Below are 6,976 nucleotides of genomic sequence, written 5' to 3'. Positions count from 1 at the left end.
ACATTGTTCGCTACAATACTGTCAAATATACTTATTACCGAAATAGGACTAGTTCCGCTTTTCCACAGGTCTTAGGAAAAAGAACCTATGTACTGAGCACACTTAAACCATTCCCCATTAAAAATTTCTAGCATAAAACACGTTTGTAGCACTGCTGGCGTAGCGAGTATCAGTATGCATACAATGGTAAACAAGTAATTTGTGATATGGTAAAAACACTCTAGAGGCAGCTTGCACACTCCGCTAAGCTAGAAGCAATTCAAAGATGTAATGGGCATGTAATGCATGGAAGAAATATACGATTTGGCTCTCATACTTACCAGTTCTAATGCACCACCTACACTGATTTAAACATACACTTTAAAAAATACTTTATACAGTTGAAGAAATCGGAATTTTCCACAGAATGTAGGCACTATGAGAGAGATTACATCACAAATGCTACTTTAATAGAGGAAACATTCAGAAGACATGGTGTCATGACGAAACTAGCATTTCTCCTATACTAGAGCAATACTGTAGTGTCAAGAGATATATTGTAAAGGGTGCGCTGGAGACATGATGAAATACAGAAGAAATTCCTATTGCTATGCCATAATAAAATGGACTTGGCCCACGTTTAAATGTATCAGCTTCCTGGACTTTGCAACAGCTTCAAGTAGACGAAAATTAGCGTATGGATGCACATACAACACGAGATTTTGCGGGGATTTTTTAACAAACTGGAGATACGTGACTGTCTAAACTTCGTTGTACAAGGAGAACAGTAGTATCATGGAAACAGTAACGTGATTGTAAACAAGAATAACGCTGTTTAATGTAGATGAGCTCCAATAGAAGAATAAAGGTATGTAAAAAATTTACACGGTGAATCACAAAGCTGAAAGTGAGAGCAAATTGCAGCCACTTTATTGACACAGTAATGTGCTCTAATACGGGTCTATAATTTATTCACCGGGAGCTAGGACGAAACAGAAACAGTCTCTTGTAAGCGACCACTATCTGTTCCAGTGAAAGCATTCTGTGTTCATGTGACATATAGAGGTGTGGAAAATCGTTTGTACGCGCTATGCAGTTATCCGTCAGACTGATGACACAGTGGAATGTGCGTCATTCGTGAGAAACCCCCTCCCCCCCCCCCCCCCCTTATGAACTTAGGATACAATGTAATGAAATAAAGCGTAAAAAACCCAACAGACGCCATAGCGGATTTAAACACAAGTTGATGGACGACAAAACTAAGTTCATTCTGTAGAACTTAAACTATTTTAATTCAGATTTGTAACAAAACGTCCTTCTCTCTCATCTATAATGCAGTCTAATTTCCACATTTGAGGAGGAAGAAGAGATTTGCGTTTAACATCGCTTTGACAACGATGTCTTAGGGACGGACCACAAGCTCGGTTTAGGGAAGGATGGAGAAGGAAAGCAGCCATCCCATTTCGAAGGAAGCATCTCATCATTTGCCTTAAGTGATTTAGGGAAAACACGGAAAACCTAAATCAGAATGGCTGCACGCTGGTTTGAACCATCGGCCTTCCGAACGCGAGTCTAGTGTGCTAATCACTGCGCTACGCCACCCGGTCTTACATTTGAGATTCATCTTTTTCCACCACAATGGAGCACACTTGCTCCTCTCTTCTGCAGTCACTATTCTTATTACTTGTTCTAATAGTTCTTTAACTTCTGAAATTTTGTATGTTCTTTTTTTTCTGCAACATTGCCTTTGGTTCTAGACCAAACTAATGCGATGACATTTAATTTGCAGTGGTAGGGAGTAATTCGAAGTTAGTGTGTGTTTAATGATATCTAGTAGTAGTTTCTTCAACACACGGGCTTCAAATGCGATATTTTTAGGTTTCAGTCATTCAGATACATCTTGCGTAATGGAATTCACATTAAGAACTTTTTCTTTTCTGCAAGAATGGTACAGAGCATTATCAGTAACAATAACTGTGTTTTCCTGAAGTTAGAACATCTTGAAACGACTTCTCGAATGTATTGGCTTCCATATCCTGACGATAATCTTCACTCTTCTTGGATTGGAAAGTCCACAAACCTGCGTTGTTCCCTAAGTGTGTCATAATCAGGCGCTTTCCTTAATTCGGCGGGCCATTGTTTCTGATGAATAATACGGACAGAAAAGCTTGTGTTGAGGGTTTTATGGCGTTATCTACTCAGATCATACTTTGGGTAAGTCCTTCACTGAACCATTTTTTTTCCAAATAGTAAATGAGCCTTCCTTCATCTCTCAACAGTTTAATGGTTCGCAAATAACGTCGCCTCCATAAAATGATCTCATCCCTTTCTATTAACATGCTATCCCATTCACTCCAAAAATACAGGTTGATTCAAAAAGAATACCACAACTTTAAAAATGTGTATTTAATGAAAGAAACATAATATAACCTTCTGTTATACATCATTACAAAGAGTATATAAAAAGGTTTTTTTTTCACTCAAAAACAAGTTCAGAGATGTTCAATATGGCCCCCTCCAGACACACGATCAATATCAACCCGATACTCCAACTCGTTCCACACTCTCTGTAGCATATCAGGCGTAACAGTTTGGATAGCTGCTGTTATTTCTCGTTTCAAATCTTCAATGGTGGCTGGGAGAGGTGGCCGAAACACCATATCCTTAACATACACCCATAAGAAAAAATCGCAGGGGGTAAGATCAGGGCTTCTTGGAGGCCAGTGATGAAGTGCTCTGTCACGGGCTGCCTGGCGGCCGATCCATCGCCTCGGGTAGTTGACGTTCAGGTACATAACTAACCTTTTTCGTAGGACTCTCCATACAGTTGATTGTGGAATTTGCAACTCTCTGCTAGCTCTGCGAGTCGATTTTCCTGGGCTGCGAACAAATGCTTGCTGGATGCGTGCTACATTTTCATCACTCGTTCTCAGCCATCCAGAACTTTTCCCTTTGCACAAACACCCATTCTCTGTAAACTGTTTATACCAACGTTTAATACACCATCTATCAGGAGGTTTAACACCATACTTCGTTCGAAATGCACGCTGAACAACTGTCGTCGATTCACTTCTGCCGTACTCAATAACACAAAAAGGTTTTCTGTTGAGTGGTCGCCATCTTAGCATCAACTGACGCTGACGCCTAGTCAACAGCGCCTCAAGCGAACAAATGTACAACTAAATGAAACTTTATAGCTCCCTTAGTTCGCCGACAGATAGTGCTTAGCTCTGCCTTTTGTCGTTGCAGAGTTTTAAATTCCTAAAGTTGTAGTATTCTTTTTGAATCACCCTGTATTTAAGATTCATTTCTTTTAATAATTGATAAATTGTAATTCTCTGAATATTGTCTAATCTGGATCTTTGTTCACAGCAGCAAGCAATCTGCAAATTGTTTTCAATTCGTTACAAAAGAAAAATATTCATGTACTTCCCTTGTATCGCATTTTTATCGAAGTCGTCCACACTTTCTGAAAGGATCTGTCATGATTTTTCTTTCTTGGGAAAATTCAAAGACTATGGTAGAAACTTTTTCATCTTCTATGGCTAAAGATTAGATAGGTAGATCACATGTCTAATGATGAGGCATTGAATAGAATTGGGGAGAAGAGGAGTTTGTGCCACAACTCGACTAGAAGAGGGGATCGGTTGGTAAGAAATGTTCTGAGGCATCAAGGGATCACAGGGCAGCGTGGAGGGTAATAATCGCAGAGGGAGACCAAGAGATGAACACACTAAACAGATTCAGAAGGATGTAGGTTGCAGTAGGTACTGGGAGATGAAGAAGCTTGCACAGAATAGAGTAGCATGGAGAGCTGCATCAAACCAGTCTCAGGACTGAAGATCACAACAACAACAACATGGCTAAAGAACATGGATTTCAGCTATGACTTACACTGATGAGCCAAAACATTGCGACTACTGCCCACCGCGGTGTTGGTTGCTGCCTGGTAGCCTTGCGGGCACATGACGCGGTAACAAAAGATTGAAAGAGGAGCAGATACGAATGGGGGATCACGCTAGCGAAGACATGGCCTGCTAATGGGGTAATCCGTTGAAATAAGAGACTTTGACAAAGGACAGATTGTTGTTATTATTATTATTATTATTGTTATTTGTTTTTACGGCCTCGTTGGACCGCTTTGGTGAATCATTTCCTGCTCCTCTTTTTCAGTAAGCGCATGTTTTGTTCTTTCTTAACTGCCCAGTATCTTTTCACTCGTTCTGATCTTTTCTGTCTTTCCTCATCTGTAAATACCCTTTCCATTGTGTGTCGTTTGTCTACTTTTGGTTTAAATCTTATTTTCTTGTCTTCAGTTTCTTGAGATTTTCTGTCTTGTTTTTGCAGATCATCCAAGGTTATACCTAGTTTTCCATATCTTCTTTAATTTCCTTGATCCATCCTACTTGTTGCTTCAGATTCCACAGTTTCTGCATAATTTTTCTTGTTAATCTGGTTTCTGGTGTCCTCATTACGTGGCCAAAGAAAGAAATCCTCATTTTCCGTATAGTATCTGTGATCGGCTCCAGTTCCCTGTACACTACTTCATTCGGCACTACCCGCCATTGTCCTTCCTTCTGGTATTTTTCGTTTATGCATGTTATTATTATTATTATTATTACTATTATTATTATGTGCGATTACACCCCATTGGATCACGCAAAGCTTCTTGATTCTTTTCCTTTTTTTTCCACACTGCATGGGATGCCCTCCTTTCCTCTGTCCATTTTGTTCCTGCTTTATTATTATTAATTATTACTATTATACAGAGTCTGTAAACGAGTATCACGAAAACGGCGAAGCTGGTCGAATGTTCGCGTGCTACTGTCGGGAGCATCTTCGGAAAGAGGCAGGACAGTGAAACTACGACTACACGCTAAATGGTTGGACGTCCACGGCTCTTCACAGAACGTGGGGTTAGGAGGCCTGTCTGCTTTGTAAAGTAGGATAGATGGTGATCTGTGGCATTTCTGCCGAAAGAGCACATGCTGGTGCATGCACAAGTGTTTCGGAGCACACCGTTCATTGTACATTGTTGAACATGGAGCTCTGCAGTAGACCACCCCTACGTGTTCACATGATGATCCAACAACATCGTTAGTTATGATTGTATGGGGCACAGGACCATCGGGATTCGACCATCGATAATGGAAACTTCCTGGCTCTTCGGGGAAACACATTTTTGCTACACTAGATCGATGGTCGTCTCCACGAACGCCGTCATCGAGGTGAACGGCAGCACACCACAGACCCAGGCTGGTGGAGCGGTGTAATTCCATGGGAGACCTTCCCCTGCGCTTGTATGGGACTTGTGGTAGCAGTCGAAGACATGCTGACAGCTGCGAACCACCTGCATCCCTTCATGCTTGACGTCTTTCCCGACAGCGATGTCATATTTCAGCAGTGTAATTGTCCGTGTTTCGGAGGCAGAACCGTGCTACAATCGTTTGAGGGGCACTGTAGTGAACTCATGTTCGTATCTCGGCGACCAAATTCGGCTGATGTAAATACTACGGAACGCATCTAGGTCGCTAACGGGTTCCATCACCGCTTTTGCAAATCAGCGGCCCGTTACTTACGCGAACTACATGACCCGTGGCCAACGGCCTTGCCGCAGTGGTAACACCGGTTCCCGTCAGATCACCGAAGTTAAGCGCTGTTGGGCTGGGCTATCAGTTGGGTGGGTGACCATCTGGTCTGCCGAGCGCTGTTAGCAAGCGGGGTGCACTCAGCCCTTGTGAGGGCAAACTGAGGAGCTACTTGATTGTGAAGTAGCGGCTCCGGTCTCGTAAACTGACATACGGTCAGGAGAGCGGTGTGCTGACCACATGCCCCTCCATATCCGCATCCAATGACGCATGTGGTCTGAGGATGACACGGCGGCCGGTCGGTACCGTTGGGCCTTCCAAGGCCTGTTCGGACAGAGAGAGAGAGAGAGAGAGAGAGAGAGAGAGAGAGAGAGAGATATGACCTGTGTGTAGACATCTAATGCCACATACCTCCACAAACCTACCAACAAACAGTCGGATCCCTGATACGCAGAATCAATAATTTATTTCGTTCCAAAGACCAACAAACAAGTTATTAAGCTGGTGGTCGTGTTTTGGCCCATCAGTGTATAAGTATAGAATGCAATGTGTGTGTGTGATCCTGTGGAGGACTGTCTAATTGTATCAAATGCTAGCAATAGGGAAGTGTTATGTTATAGTTGTTCGACACAACAGCATCAAATACACAGATATTACCAAATTATGAGTGGTTTCTACGAGCAGTGTTATTCCTCAGGTCTCGAGGAAAAAGAATAGATGTGTCAAACAGACTTACAGCCAGCCTCTATTAAAGATTTTGGAAAGAAAATATATTGGTACCACTTCTGTTGTAACTTAATTGTTATATAGTAGCATAAAAAATACACTTGGCTTACATACTATTACTACTGGGCTGCTGGGAGATGTTACGCATTGAACGGTAAATGTAGTGCATGCAGCCTCTCTCTTTAGTAGATTTGCCACATCTTCGAAGTGTTCTGGTACTATGTGGCATATAGCAATACATATTAGTTTACACGATACTTCAGGCCTGAGAGATATGTTCGGAGAGTCACTATTCGATCTTATGCCATACCATGGTATATTTCTTCCTGACTTAAGAGCATGATATTAAGCTGTGATTTATAGCTCTATTGTCGCTGTACTGCGCGATGTTTTTCATACTAACAATCAGTATTTTGTGCTGTCTTGTGCAATGCATCCAGGATGCCATACTATTCATCTAGAGGCTGGGAAACAGTTTGGTAAAGGAAGCTGGAAGCAGGTAAATGTTACTTTTGCACAGAAATATGTGAAGACACGCTACATTGTTCTGTTATGATTAGGCTGACGAATCATTGGCCTAGGAGTAAGTATCTGGATCGAACTAAAGTGTAGTGACTGCGTAAGACAACAACTCTGAAAAGTAGACACAAGGCAGATGGGAACCTTATCCACAGAAGAAGCGG

The 6,976-nt window shown here is 41.9% G+C and overlaps 1 pseudogene; it reads left to right on the top strand.

Moving 5' to 3' along the window:
* The first annotated feature begins 5,577 nt into the window (after positions 1-5,577).
* On the top strand, positions 5,578-5,695 carry LOC126426889 (5S ribosomal RNA; annotated as a pseudogene).
* Positions 5,696-6,976: the final 1,281 nt, after the last annotated feature.

Source organism: Schistocerca serialis, chromosome 1 (genome assembly GCF_023864345.2).
Source record: "Schistocerca serialis cubense isolate TAMUIC-IGC-003099 chromosome 1, iqSchSeri2.2, whole genome shotgun sequence".
NCBI lineage: Eukaryota > Metazoa > Arthropoda > Insecta > Orthoptera > Acrididae > Schistocerca > Schistocerca serialis.
Note: the sequence above shows the minus strand (reverse complement) of the source record. Positions and strands in the feature narration are given on the sequence as shown.